The sequence below is a fragment of the Gymnogyps californianus genome, chromosome 3 (genome assembly GCF_018139145.2).
Source record: "Gymnogyps californianus isolate 813 chromosome 3, ASM1813914v2, whole genome shotgun sequence".
In the NCBI taxonomy this organism is placed as follows: Eukaryota; Metazoa; Chordata; class Aves; order Accipitriformes; family Cathartidae; genus Gymnogyps; species Gymnogyps californianus.
Genome location: NC_059473.1, coordinates 103,148,214 through 103,163,871, shown reverse-complemented (window position 1 = coordinate 103,163,871; position 15,658 = coordinate 103,148,214). Strand labels below are relative to the sequence as shown.

Sequence of the window (15,658 nt, the reverse complement as noted above, 5' to 3'; positions counted from 1 at the left end):
TATAATGGTGACTTTATAACCTCTTATCCTCCCTAAAAGATGTGCATTTATACTGCATCCATGTCATAGAACTGGATTTCAAAACTTCTGAAGTCATCTCTCAGCCTCTTCACGTTCAGACAGGATAACGAAAGTTCCAGTTCTCTCCCTTCTTTCTGAAACTGCTTGGATCTCATGGTTACTGACATAGAACAGAGATGCTTTGTCATCCTGCTTTCTAGATGCGCAAACAGCGCTCAATTCATTCACACCAACAATGCTAAATGCTGCTCCACTGGTGGCAAAGTATTCTCTGTATTAATGGACTAAGGCTTCCTCAGTCTGAAACCTACTCACACACATTGCTGATCAATTGCCATGATCTCTACACATATACTATTTCTGTTTATGGAGTAGATGTGATAAAGTTTCACAGGATTTCTTTCATTAGTGACTGTATATGCATCCAGATACACCTTCATTAAAATTAATTTCTGTTGCAGATATTTTCTGATGTTAATTAGCTTCCAGTAGAGGTATTTTTGTTAGGCATTGATTAGTAGTTTTATTTGCTCTGTATGTCACCATAGATGTGCCATGTTATATCCCACAGTGGTCTTACCTGACCGAATTTTCTTTTCCCTCCCCCTGCTCCTCTTAAATTTTCCTGACACTCCTCACCCCTTTTGAAACCAGCTGATCAAGTTTTTACAGTATTGTAGAAAGCATTAGGCTTATGCCACACTGCTGAATTTACATGAATGTGGAAGGTGTAAATTACAGACCCTTTTGGGAAATTTATCTATTTCTATGATACTTAATCTGAACCTGATGATAATAAAATGCAGGTTAATCTAGAAATAGAAAAGTTCCAAAACATGGACAGATCTGGATCTCCTGTGTTTTTTGGACTGCTGTATTTTCTTTACCATTTTGTCAATAACATCAGTAAAAAAAAAAAAAAAAAAAAAATCAACTGTGAACAGCACTTTCAGTTCAGAACTGGTTATTTAACATCATAGGATTATTTTAGAAGTTTGAGATGAATTGTCAAGCCTCCTATAAAAATTTAGTATCAATAAAAATATAGCAGTATATGGCCTGGAGACACCAGACCAACATAGTTAGGATGTCTTGAGGTGTCTCTGGAACTTTGGGGGACTAGGCCAGTAAAGCTTTAGGATACCGTGCCCTATCTGTTAGAGCTACTGTCAAGGTTTAATAGCTTCAGATGAAACTCAGACTTGTTACATCTTCTGATCTCAAACTCAGATACTGGATGAACATAGCCTCTAGCATATTTCAATTCTGTTGTGAAATTTGGCCCATATCCTCATCTACAGGCAATGGGAGAGGTGCTGCACAGATGATATCCTTATATCCCCACTGATTTAGTGCATTAAAAATTTTACTGGCATTGGGTGGAAAATTTCTGTTAGGATGCTTATTACTAGGATGGAGGAAGTAGAATTGGAAATGTATAGAATTAACAATGGACTGAATGCAAAGAGGTAATATTCTCTTCTCCTAACTTAAAAAACTACTATAAACAACCACTCCAGCTCTTACATTCAGACCTCTGTGCTACATCTATACTAGTAAACTAAGCAAGGCTGGGCAAAGCTAAACACTGGCTTTGGTATAATGCCAATACTGTTAAATTGAGAGCCGATTCCTAAAGTAACTTTGGCCTATGCTGGGCAGTATTCCTAACAGCCGTTACGGAAATAGCTGCTCAAGTTTTAGGGGATAAGGAAGAGTTTGGTCATGAGCATGCAAGTCAAGCTGCACCAAGACAGTCAAGCTCTGGAACACAAAATTGTCCCTTGCATGGTCTATTTGCTAGTTCAGGTATAGGTTTAATAGCCTCATAGCACTGTACAGGGGGAGAATCACAGGAATAGAGTAAAATATGGTAGTAGGTTACAGAATTTATTTAGCTATATGTTTTCAACTATAAACAAACATTTTATAATTCTAAATTCACTTTATAATCTATTTTATGTGAAATTTTATTTTCCCATATTTTCAGCATAAAATTGTATATAGCAAAAACAAGTTTGGAAGAACTTGCATGTTTTTTTTTTTTAAAAGGAAGTCATAGAACAAAGGTTATGTTTGATAACCATTTTACCAGAGTACTGAGAAGCAAAGGTTTTGAAAAAATTTGGTTTCCTAAAGTATTGGGTTGAGTGTCCTTTAGTATTCTACTGCCTCATTGCTCTTGCCCCTGCCAACAGTACTGCCAAGCTCCTTCTGCTGGTCCTTGGCCACTTTTTCCTATGGTAGCACTGGCTCCTGTGCTCCTCAACTGTTTGTCTACACATGAAAAAAGCAGGTAACATTTGCTGAGCCTGGTTGGGGAATATGGGTTTGTCAGCTGTCCAGTCAATACAAAATCTCACAGGACAGCTGTCTGCTGCCTCTCAAACTGCAACCCTTTCATTAGTAGGGAACTGAAGGGGTTTTTTTTATTATTTTCGAGGTTTTTTTGTTTTTACATAGTAGAAACGAACTTGAAGATTGACTTCAAAAGAACTTACTTCAGGGAGGTAAACTGGAAAAGAATACACAAAGAAAAATCAATGAGTGACAGAAACTGTGACTCCCTCCAGAGTCTGAATCAATGTAAACAAACCACCAAACCAACCCACTCCAGCTGACAAAAAAAGGCCTGTGAATTAAGAGCAGGTTCTCATCAGCTGCAATTATTTTCTCACAGCAGCCTACAAAACAAGTCATTTTATACATTAAAATCTTCTAGTATGCAAACAATTTCAATGTATATTATCAAAAAGATGTGTTAAGATAAACAAACTGGTAATATTTTAAGCAGAGCAAGACAAAGTGACATTGAGTACCAACAGCACTGAAAGTACTTTCAATAGAAGTTGGATCATGCCACAGATGCTTATTATTTCAACAAAAATACCTTTAAACAGGATTTGATGTTGCTGCAGGAGTGGTATGATGTACAAGAACAAAGTTTTACGTAACAGCAAATGAAGTCCATCTGTCTTCTACATATTAAATAGAAAGGGTCTCTTTAATAATACTTCACATTTATCAAGTCAAAAAAAGAAAACATTGTTTCTGAATAGCCAAAATGTAACTAATAAAAATAGAAAAAATGGAAATCTATGTTCTGGATGAACAAAATTCCATTTAATTATTTCACATAAAGTAATACATTAATCTTTTCACAGTTGACAAAATAGTTCCAAAGCCACTTCCTATTAGCCACTGAGTAGAGACACAACTATAATATGTTAAAAATATATACCTTGAACATACATACCTTAGCAAAATTTTGCAGTATGTTAAGAGGCATTAACAAATTTTGCTGTTGAGTTGTCATTTTTATACCTCAAATGAGTACTGAAGTTCAGAGAGGAAACAATCTCGATTTTATCAAGTTTTGAGGATAACTATCTTCTCATAAAGTCATCTGATACTGAGGGCACTTACTGGCTTGGAAGATCAACTCCCAAATTACTCAGGCTGTGCACAGTCACACAGATCAACTTCCAGATGACAGTACTGTGTACTGTAAGTGGTACAGCTTGAAAGAAGGATTTCAAAATATGACACCGGGCCTACTATTTTACTTGCCATCACAAATCTGTCCTCTGTCCTTCAATGTATGGGGATGATTTCTGCTGCTAAATACCTTGTCTTCTACAACAATCAGCAACTAACAGAATTTAACATCTTTATTTTCTAGTGTACTATCTGATGCAAGCACTAGCACAACACGAGATTCAGCTTGACTTGGTACTTGGCCCTAACTGCACAGCTAGCCCTAATTGAGATAATTGCTCAGCAAATCAAAGTAGTGTAGTGAAGCAAATAATTAGGTGTCACAAATTGCTGTGCTAAACCATTTATTTTTTTCACCCTCAATAAGTAATGAGAAGTAACTCAGCCCAAGTCTTCCTCTCCTACACGAAACAGGAAAATGACAAATTATTTTATGTCTCTAGATTATACAACAATGCTTATTTTCTTTCCAAAACTTTTGAAACATTAAATTGTTTTTAAGTATAGAGGCTATGTCTTTGGAGCAGAACAATTTTCTCCAAAAGAGGTCAATACCTGAATGAGCATTTGAAAGTTAATCAGTATGCAGTATTTCAGTTCAGACACTAAACAGTGTAGGAAGAGTTCAACAGATTCTATCACAAATTTTCCAAAATAAGTACTAATTTATTTGGGTTGAACACAATGAGGACTTGATTTTTAGATATAAATATTTCGAAGCAATTGTGGAATGCTTAGCACTTTTGAAAATAAGGATTACAGATTTTCGTATTAAGTGAAAAGTAAAAATCTCAACATGATTTTCCTTTTTTAAATATAGGCTTTTGGGACAGAAAATAAATGGCACTAGAAATTATTCGTCTCATCCTAAAATAGTTTGCAAAGAAAACTGAGACGAAAGCTCTTCAGAGGTGTCTGTTTCTCTCCTTTAAAGGAGGGAGTCCAAATTCCCCAGATTAGATTTGTATTACTTTTAGAGATAAGACTCAGTTTAAGAAACTTAGATGAAGACACCTACATATACACAAACTGTCTAAGTGTTCTTTATAGTCAACAGAGATCTAATCCATAGTCAGCAGAGTGAATCAGCTTACCGTAAAGTTAACACCTAGGACACACTAAGTTGCATAAATACAAGCAAGTACTTTCATAAAAATCATGCAAATTGGAAAGGGTATCAGGAACCAACCTCTAGCTCAAAGCACAGTCAACACTGAATTCAGTCCCAGTTGCTGATGACATTTTCCACTCAGGTCTTGAAAACCCCCAGGGACAAAGATTCTAATACATCACTGGTTCACTGCTTCAGTGCTTGACTATCTTCATGGTAACTCCTCTTTTATCCAGCTGGAGCTTCCTTTGTATCCCATCATGACTGTTGTCTTTCTCCCCCACTGTTTCCCTCAATAAAGATCCCGGCTCCATCTTATTGGCAACCTCCCTGTACGGCACTAAGGGGCTGCTGCTAGGTCCCCTTGAAGCCATCTCCTCTCCAAGGCTGAGGAATCCCAGTTCCCTCAGCCTCTCCTTACAGGGTAAGTGGAACAGGTTGGTAGCTCTATGCCAAACTCATTCCAGTCTGTTAATGTCTTTCTTGCATTAAGGGAGCAAAAACTGGATGCAGTATTCCTCTGTGGGTTAGTAAGCACCAAGTAAAGGGAGCGGGTGTGGAAAATCACTTCCTTAACTTACTGAATACACTGCTATTGATACAGCCCACTATGCTGTTAGCCTTCATCATCACCAGTGCACACTGCTGGCTCACTTTCAGCCTACCGTCTGCCAGGACCCCAGGTTCCTTTCAGCAAAGCTGCAACCTGGCCAGTCAGTCCCCAACCTGTACTGGGAAAGGGATTTAGTCTATCACAAGTGGAGAATTTAATATTTGTCCTTGTTGACTTTTGGACTATTCTCCCAGCATCAGGGACACCAAAATAGCAACCCTATACTTGAGCAAACTGAATGCACCTCCCAGTTTGGTGTCGTCAACAAACCTGATGGTGTGCACCATCTCCTCCTCCAGGTCATTGACAAAGGTAGTAAACAGGACAGGTCCCAGGATAGATAGTATTGACTGTGGAGTAGGAGTTAAGATTCCATATACACATACAGACATCTATAAACAAGCACAATTAGGTGTCAGGCTTGCACTGAACTGCAGTCTAGATGGTTAACGTTAGTTGAGATGAATAGTGTTGTTCTTTGATATTAAAATGAGCATTTTGTGTCAATAAGTGATTACACCTTCCTCAGTATGGAAAGCTTTTTGTATGTGAAACAAACAAACAAGTAAAAAAAGTCCTCAAAGTTACAAATTGTGCCAGCTAAGGCACACATATTCTTATATTTCTAGTAACAGAGATGCATAAACTGGGCATAATATGGTATCACTAAGAACTCCGAATACTGTGGAAGATGTATTGAAACTAGCCAAGTAAAAGGCCTCATAAATTAGAACTTCGCAGCTGGAAGAGCAACCTTTAAGTCTTATTCATAAGAGAACTCATTCTTAGACAAGATGACATTCAGAAAGCCAAGTGAGGGAAATAATTTAGATTTTTGGGGGGTAGCAGAGCAGGTAGTGAAGTTGTCATTAAAAAAGATCAAACTGTGTCCGCTCAGCTGATACCACCTAAGAACACGCACACAGTTTTCAGACACACAGATACCTTTGCTTCTTTTGTTTTGTTGGACAGTTTGGGGAAGCATTTTTGCTATACTATCTCCCTTTATTCTGCGATCAATAATATAATCTTGCACGATATTTCACATGCGAGGATTAGCCAGACTGGAATGAAAAGTTACAATCCTAAGGAGAAAAGAGATTTTGCATTAGCAGGCACAATTTCCACCCACATAACCTACATTTACTTAAATGTATCCATATGACTAGCTCCTTCAGAAACAAAATAGCTGATTAAGAGTGTAAATTTCAAATAAGCTCAATACAGTACTAACCATTATTCCCCATGAGAACTTCTGCTGACATCAGTGGGAGTAAGATTAAGCTAATATTGTTCTTGCAAGTTTAATACTTAATTGATCAACTTAGAAACAATGCAATTTGTCTGAAGTTCTTGGTGCATCTGAAGTATAGTGGATAAAGCAAGATGAATGAGTCACAATAAACGATTTCTGCTAAAAGGTTCACTTTTTCCTGAAGTCATATTTATGTGGGTTTGCAAATCTTGATTTCAGTGTAGTTTTCATGTTCTGTTTGAACAACTGAAGCAAGAGGACTTCAAGTAACACTGTTACCAGTTTGCTTAGAGCTTCTCCCAGAAATAAAGTTCTTCACTTCTCTCTATCCCTACACATTCCAGAGAGCATTTGATGTACTGGGAATATACAACCATACCACTTTGACAAACAGTACTCCAAGAAATCATGTCAGTTCAGTTAGAGAAGTTTGGCTTAGTTGTGCCTAGCTTTTGACAGAATTTGATGAAGCCTTGAGTTCTTCAGAACTAGTTTGAAGGATGAGTTTAAAAACAAGATCTAGAGTAAGGAATCATCCCATAATTAGGCTAAAACATTCAGAATGCAAAGTTTTATTAGTTACATTTCTAATACAAAATGATATTGCAGCTAAGTGTCATCTATCTGGTATTATCCAAACAACCTTTTTATTGCAACATGCACAGATAGACAAATAGGACTAATTAGTGTTCCTTTTTGGGCCAACTTAAATACAAGTCACCAGATTTTATTCCCACTTTCCAAATCCTTTCCTTCAGAACCGAAACAGGCAGAAGTTTTCTATATTATTCCAATAAATTGGAAGAGTTTTCAAAATTATGTCAGATTTTTTTTTTTTTAAAATTACTAAAACGGTGTTTGTAACTTCAGATTTTTTTTTTTATATACCAACTCCATGTAACTGCAGGACATCCTTTATGACACTTTTACTCCATGCCATGCTACACCTGAGATGTCCTGGACATGTTTATAACAGCTCTCAAAAATCAGTTATATATTTTAAACAAAGACAATGTTTAGGCATGAATTTCACAGCTAATTGTGTAAATACAATACCTAGCAATTATATTGTCACTCACGACACCACTGGTTTCTTAAGTTTAGCATATTTGTACTACAGCTGTAACACTGCCAAAACAGGATAGTTGTGTGATAGTTAAAGCTCTGAATAAGATAAACTAGAAAAAAAAAATTTGAAGTGGCTTTCATCAAGCACTGTGAAACTGAACGAAGTATTATCAATGACTTGAAGTCGTAGAAAACTAATTCCATTTCACAAGAAATTAAAATTTCAGGATATTTGGACTGCAATAGAAACAAGGTAATTGGAAGATTTTTCTGTTTCTGTTCTTTTCTGAAGTTTCATGAAATTATGAATCACTATAGTAATTAGAGTTCACCATAATGGCACAAATTAAGCACTGAATTGTGTAGGAAAATTCTGGTATCTAACTCAGCACAACTCATAAGATTTTATATCCACCTAAGCTTATATATCCTAGTGCAGCTCCATACACGTACAGCTCCTTTGGAACAACAGCAGCTATTTAACAATACAGTTCAAGAACGAAGGTAAGCTAATTTTAACCGTCATACTAATCAAAAACAGAGCTGGAAGGAACTTCATAACTAAACCTATGCTAAATCTGAATGATGCTTGCTCTGCCTGCAGATGTGCGAAAGACTTAATTCTCATTCTTTTTTATACTTCTTGTTTCTTTACAAACATAAAGACTACCACCTTTTTCTCTCGTCAAGATTTGAGAATTATTTCCTTTAACAGTTTTGCTTAAATCATTTTTGTTCTCTTGTTATTTCTGCTGCTCTTCTGTGGACGTTCTTTGTCTACATATTTCTGGAAATGTGGTGCCTACAGTGAGACGCAAAATTCAGGCCAAGGCCTTAGCAGAAGCATATAGAAGAATATTTCAGAATTCTTTAACTTATTCTCCCTCTTCACATCTCTGACTGTGGCACTGATTTTTTCCTCCCAATAGAATGGAGTGATGTTCACTCATGATCCATTACAAGCTTCTACACCATTTCCTACGGTAATGCTTTCTAGCCAGTCTCTCCTGAAAGGTGTAATACATATGCAAAGATTATTATTTCTATACAAGTAAGGAATTTTGTCATTGCCTTTTTTTGACTGCGATCCTGTTTATTTGGGGGGCTTATTTTCCTTCATATCGTTTCCCCTGTTTATGCTTATACCTTTGAGTCCTGTTCTTAGAGCTACTTTAATGCCATTTGCAACTAAATGCTACCTGTTCCTTCCTCAGGCTATTTACAAAACTGTTGAATAGTGCTCAGTCCAGAGCAGACATTGTGGGATCTCACTCAGCCCATCACTTCATTTGATGGCAAATTACTTAGCTGATTTGAAAACTGTAGTCAGAGTAGCTGTCTACTACTCACCTAACAGTAGTTCTATATAGTTCCCGCTGTTTAGTATCTACTCATCCAATGGACTACAATCCACTTTTTCTGAAAAAGCTTTATAGAAAGGTAGAAAAGAGATATGATACCTCTCTAAATGGAACATTGCCTGAAATTTAGGAATGATCTTTGCATTATTTCAAGGGCAATCTTCCACTGGAAGAGAGGCTTTCTTCTACTCCCCATTGGTGTGATGCTGCTGTGCAAGGCACTGCAGAAAGAAGGGAGGATTATCATCTGCTTCATTAGTTTCTAGCCTGTTTAATTGTGGGAGGGAATGAAGGAAAAGTCCATTTACGTGTCAGAATGCAAACTGTACATCAACAGTTGCACAAGGACTTCCTTTGTATCATTCAACCTATAAAGGCCTCTAAGGCTGTCCATAGTTTGTTCTCAACTTTTAGCTTCAGAAAAGAAACTGTACCACTATGTTAAATATTTTGACTGAGTCTTCACAGCAAATCAGATCACTAACTTGTATTTGTATAGCCTCTCAATAAAGGTAGAGCTGCCAATAATGCCATATTAGGTTTAACATTCAAAGAGGTATAGCAACCAACCTATCTAATTATAAATTAAAATTTTTCACCTCCTGCCATTCTAAAGACACTTTCCAACAAAACAACAACAATCCTGCAGCAAGTATACTATAATCTAATTCAAGCTGAGATGCAGGAGAAAGAGACGGTAAACAAACAACAAGAAAAAAAAATGGTGAGGACAAATAATTTACAGTGACAATCAGAGCGTTATACTAATGTAGAATATATTTATTCTGGAGAAGCACATTTTGTAGTTAAGCACATAATGGTTGCACAAACAGAATGGCCAAAATTTATAGGAGTAGCTTGTTTCCATTACAGTAAACATTCATGAGGTTTGCATAAACAGAAATACCTGACTTATGGTTATATGAATAATACATGAAGGTCTGAAGAACAATAAGTGAAGAGATAGGCGTTTTGATCAAAACTCCAATCCTTTTTGCAACAAGAATGTAGTTCAAAAGATCTGACTTCATTTCTTTATTAATGTCACATTACTGGTGTGTTTCTATGGCTGTGTACTGGCTTTCTACTTTATGTGTGCAAGAGAAGCAACAGAAGGCAGGCATACATTTCCATCTATTTTTGTGTTATTTCCTAAGTTCCCTAAATATAATGAGTAATATATTACTCATTCTGAATTATGAATGTTTCAGTATAAATGTGAAAGTCAGACAGGTATCACGGTATAATGTATCAGATGTTGTAACAACAGAATTTAATTATAGGCTACAGTACTTTAACAGATTTTCAGTTTTCATGTTTCAGCTAGGGGTTGAAACACCCAACTAGTGATCATAAAACAACTGTGCTGAGTTATGCATTTTTACTAATTTAGTTCTGTGTTTATAATCTGAAGGGGCATCATTTATCCATTTAAACGCTCATTTTAACTAATGGCCCATGCAATTGCTTACAGCAAGCATCTTTACCTCCTTATTTGTCTTTTCAATATCTTTGACAGTAGAAATAACTAGGAGAAGGAATATGAATATTAAAATTAAAATAATTTCTTCATTATACATAGACACTACATTTTAAATGTGGTTCAACCTTAAAGGTATTGAAAATCATAGTAGATTTATAAAAGTCTATAAAGTCTTAGTGTTTATACAAAATCCACGTAAAATCATTTTAACTCAGTTTATGTAAAATTTCTGGGTATACAGAAACCTGTCCATACAGGTAACTATTACTTATCAGGGCCCTTTAAATGAAAATGTTCAGATGGGCACTGATTATAAACACTAACTTTTTTCTTGGATATGAAGACATCAAGATGAAGTCAATTGAGGTTATTAGGGACATAAGTCAAAAATAAAAAGTGGTCTAGGGAATGCAGGCTTTACATATGACCATTAACAAAAACCAAAACAAAACAAGAAGGCTGAAGGAAGTGACTGTGTGGTTTGGGGAGAAGGAGTTTGTAACCATTTGGGAGCAATGTCCACTATTTTTTTCCACCCAACATTCAGAAGTTTCAGGTGTACCATGTAGAATTCAGTCGCAAGAAAAAAATGCCTCTACATGTCCCAATCTTTTTTTTTTTTTTTCTTTTTTACAGTTCCTTATGGGTCTAAGGTTAGATTGAATATCCCCATATATTACATAAAAGTAAGGTTCTTATTCTCCTGTGGTACTTTTTAATAAAGTATTTCAAAATCCCTGTAAAAGAGTCAAACTAATTTCACTTTTATAGACAGAAAGAAGCTGATGACAGAGTGAAGTGACTTAAGAGGCTAATCCAGAAGCCAAATCCAGGATTTAGCCACTGATTGGCCACTCAGCCATTGATTCACAATTACTCTCTGAAGAAATAAAACCCTGGAATGGGAATTTTACAGTAGAACCCTTTTGGAAGCTTAATTTAAGAAGAGAGAGAACCTGAGGTGAAGTTTTTAAATAGAAAGAAGACGGGACTACATTGACATGGTGCTGTCATTTCAGATGTTCATTTCTAGTAGAAACACTCTGCTTATATACACACATTTTAAAGTCTATGAAATGATATGGAAATAGCAAAGAGTTATTGCTTGTTATAAGAATAACAGAAGATGTTTCAAGTCAGTCATGTGTCAGTAACTCAACAGTAGTGAGTAACCTCATCATTCTTATCAATGTTCTATAAATTACATTAATCTGTATATAATGTGCAGCTACTTGCTTGATTTCTCAGAAAAAAACCCCCACAAAACAGCATTTAATCAACACAATTGAAGGTTCTGACAATCAACATAAGTTGTCCTCACCACGCCTCCTCTCCAGTACCAGCAACATCACCAATCACTTTCTTTAGAGTTGTTCAAATGGAGTGCTGTGGCTACAGTCCAGAGTGATCTGGAGTCAAGTCCTTAAATTTAATACAAGCCATCTATCTGGCTTCTGCGATGTAACCTCCACAGTTCTGCCACTTTAGATAAAGGCAGCATGGTTGCTGTAAATTAATAATGCATTCAATATTCAGGGTGGGGTGTGTGTTTTCCCATCAAAAGGAAAGAAGAATGGAGAGAATTCACCACTGAGCAAGAACCTTCCAAGTGACTTGGTACTTCATAAAAAGTCAGGTTCAGTAATCTTCCCTTTTCAGTAAAGTCTTCTATAGCATGTCTTAAAAGTACAATAGACCCATGGGATTCTAAATTAAAACAAACCATCAGTTATGTCTTGTTCTAGGAAGTACTTCCTGCTTGAGAAAGGAGTCAAGAGGGGTAACCTGCTTCTGTTCAAAGCAATTTTTTTTGTTTTAAGGAATATTTTATAGAATGCTAATGCAAACTGAACTATCAAAATACAAAATATAGCTTATAATACTTCAGATGTTCAAACTACCACAATAGCAAAAGCGAAAAATGGATTAAAACTTCTAGCAGGACAAAAATTCAAACCACAAGCAATGCATTCAATATGCACATACATGCTATGTTTAGTATGAAGTATGCAAGTGTTATGGCAGCAGTCAGCAGATGGTGCTGTTATACATGGTGACTATTTTTTTTCTCCTAGTGCACAGGGACAAATACGCTCTTTTGTTAGTATTTTTTGTGGCAGCCACATGATTTTTCCTCTCTGCCTTGATCAGAGTTCATTCTTATAACAGATTTGTTTTGAGTTAACCTGGGAGGCAAACCTCCCTGCTTCACTAACTTAACAGAAAACAGGTCTTCTGTTTCTAGATTCACTTAAGTACTTTTGGCAACGTTCAATGCTGGTTGGGAAAAGTATATTGGAGAACATCAATATGAGAGGGAAGCTGTGTTACGCCAGTGTGCATATTGCCTGGTTCTTGTTCATCACAGGGTAAAGGCTGCAGATGAAGAACCTGAGCTCAGCCACAGAGCTGATGCATAAGGCCTGCAACCAAAAGGGGAGATCTTTTTCCCCTCCAGTTCTTCGTATTTTTTCATTCACACTCATTCTGTCTTTCAGTGCATCTACGGAGTGGGACACCTGTTGCAGACATTTTTCCCTTTTTAACCTAAAATTCTGTAGTATAAGCACCTAAGACTTCATTGAAACTAGTACCTCATCGCATCTGTCACATGAAAATTAAACTGAATTATGCTCAGTTTGGATATAGCTCTGATGTCAGTGGGATGAGGACTTGAGTGGTAGAGCAGCTTCTCTATCACAAAAACCCAAAACACACACACAACGTTAATCAAAAGTTAATGGGGGAGGAATAGGCTCCAACTTTGTTTTACGCAACATACCCATTCTGCCAGGTCCATACAGATTCCCATTACTGTGTGTGTCAAAGTAATGTAAGAGTAAATCTCACTTAAACAGTCTCCTAGAAATTGTCGAGACTTTGATTAAGAAATTACCTAGGTTTTGATTAAGAAGTTTGCTCTTGCTATATTTCATTAGCTTTACATATTTCAAATTTCCTTCTTCCAGAGTATGACCCTAAACAAGCTAGAATTTTCAAGCATATGATTCTCCAACATAAGCTAAACAGGAAAAAACCTAAATTAAGTTTTCACATTTATTGTATTTCAATGTTTTTCTCCTCCTCCCTTACTAATTTCTTCAGTTGTATCAGTTCATCACACAGTGACTGCCTATTTTTTTTTTTTATGTGATTTATTTGCTATTAATGTGCTGCAATTTAGGGTACCATAGCTTTGTTAGCATATCTTTTGTCACTTCACATAGTATCAAATGTGGTATAATTATTCTGCCCTTACTACCTGTTCTGTTAAAGTTTCTGGGTTTTCTTACTATTTGTACTATATTTTAAAAGCCAGTAGGTGTTCTAAAAGTATTATAAATATTCATGCAAATACTTCACAGAAGCATACACCAAGTAAACTTAACACCAGCCTTACTTGAGGGTTATTCTAACTTGCACAGGTAGACCTACCAATTTTAACAGTTTGTTTTAGTGACTACAGGTTCAGGCCAAAGACCATTCCTAGGATCTTAACCAAAATTCCTACTACACTGGACCTAACAGGTTACAATACACCTTCTTAGTGCCACCTACAGTCTCATCACCTCACTTTCCATACCTGTTGCTTTCAACATTGTGCCATAATCAACTTAACCTGGTTGTTAGCCAGTTCTGTTGACTCTTAACACTTAAAAACACAATGATACAGAGTTTAATGAACCTAATCTGGGACATGAACTTTACCTTTCTGTTAAGTCTACGTTTTTGGCATTGTACTTCCACTGAACTCAAATTTACCTATCATGGCACAAAAATATCAAAGTATCAAAACACTAAATAAGGCACAGATTTTGGACTGTCATTCTCATGGCTACCGTCAGATTATATCACATAGATTCACAAATGAAGAAGAATATGTTTTATCCCTTGTATCAGTACGGGCTGGTCCACTGCTTTAAGTAGTCCACTGATTAGAGAAACTTACTACTTCTGTTCTTGAAGATTTACATAATGTCAACTCTCATCTGAAAGAATACTTAGACAACTTACTGACTTGAGTAGTGGCTTTAGCCCATCACCGAGAACAGTAATTTGTAATGTAAGATAGGTCAGCAGTTTAAAAAATACTGAAGCAATCACTAATCTGTATTTTGAAGATGGCAGCAGTATCAGAACTCTCTGAACTCACATTTTTTCCATGTTGTAACTCGACTAACTTCAGAATTTGCAATTTACACCATATTACACTGTAGGAATAGGGAGTTCCACAAAACCTCTGAGAACACTTTAAACTGACTGGGCTCAATCACACCCGTTACACCAATGCACTGCAATTTTATCAGATACCTTAGTCTTGCAAAATTTTGTTAGTTGCTAACCACTAATGGTTGTGAGATCTTAAATTTTATATGGCAACTGATACATAGAAATTACAATCATTAATAGTTTCAACAAGACTTTAACAGTATATTTAATTACCATGATATCCACTAAACAATTAGCAATTTCCTAAATCTGTTAACCCAGTATTATTTTGACACAGAATGCAGCACTGTATCTACAGACCTACAAACTGCAAACTCAGATAGATCTGCACTCGAGAATGGCAAGAGTGCACAAAAAAAAAGCGCATGTGCTTCAGTGCCTTGTTTCTGCCTGTGTCCAGCAGTAGCAAATGGCTAGCAGAATAAAGTAAATTAAAAATTTAAAAAACAAAACCCAAAAAAACCCACAAAGCAAGTTTGCAGCAATACTTCTCCCAACATCTCCGCTCACATTTTATTAGTTTTTGGCTAAGGCTGTATTCAGGTTGCAGCCTGTATTTACCCCCTGGATTTTAGTAAATTACTGTGTGGGTTTTATGGCTTGTTTTGTTTTCACTGGTTTTGGTTTGTGTTGGGTTTTTTTTTGTTTGGTTGGTTTTTTTAAATGCCTCCACCACTTTTGCTTTTCTGAGTGAACAGTTCACAACATCCAGGATTCAGAGGTTCAAAGGTTCCTCAGCTTGTTAGAGGCAGAATCAATTCCATTGCTACCAAAAAACCAAACCAAATCAATCATTAAAAAAAACCACAACAGTAAATTGCTTTGGTATTTGGGTCTCTGATCAGTATTTCAGGAAAAATGAAAGAGAAAACCCTGGGTATAAATAACTAATTTCTGAATTGATCGTGAAGTTCCATGAACAAAAGCTTAAAATTACTAAGCTTAGAAGGAGTATATTTTCTCCTTTCTTCCCACTTACACTCCCTCATCTCTCACACAGACCATAGTACACACAATC

General features: G+C 36.3%; 1 protein-coding gene across 1 annotated transcript in view; it reads right to left on the bottom strand.

Moving 5' to 3' along the window:
• Window positions 1-15,658, bottom strand: part of CSMD1 (CUB and Sushi multiple domains 1) — a 1,238,313-nt gene that overhangs the window by 853,971 nt on the left and 368,684 nt on the right.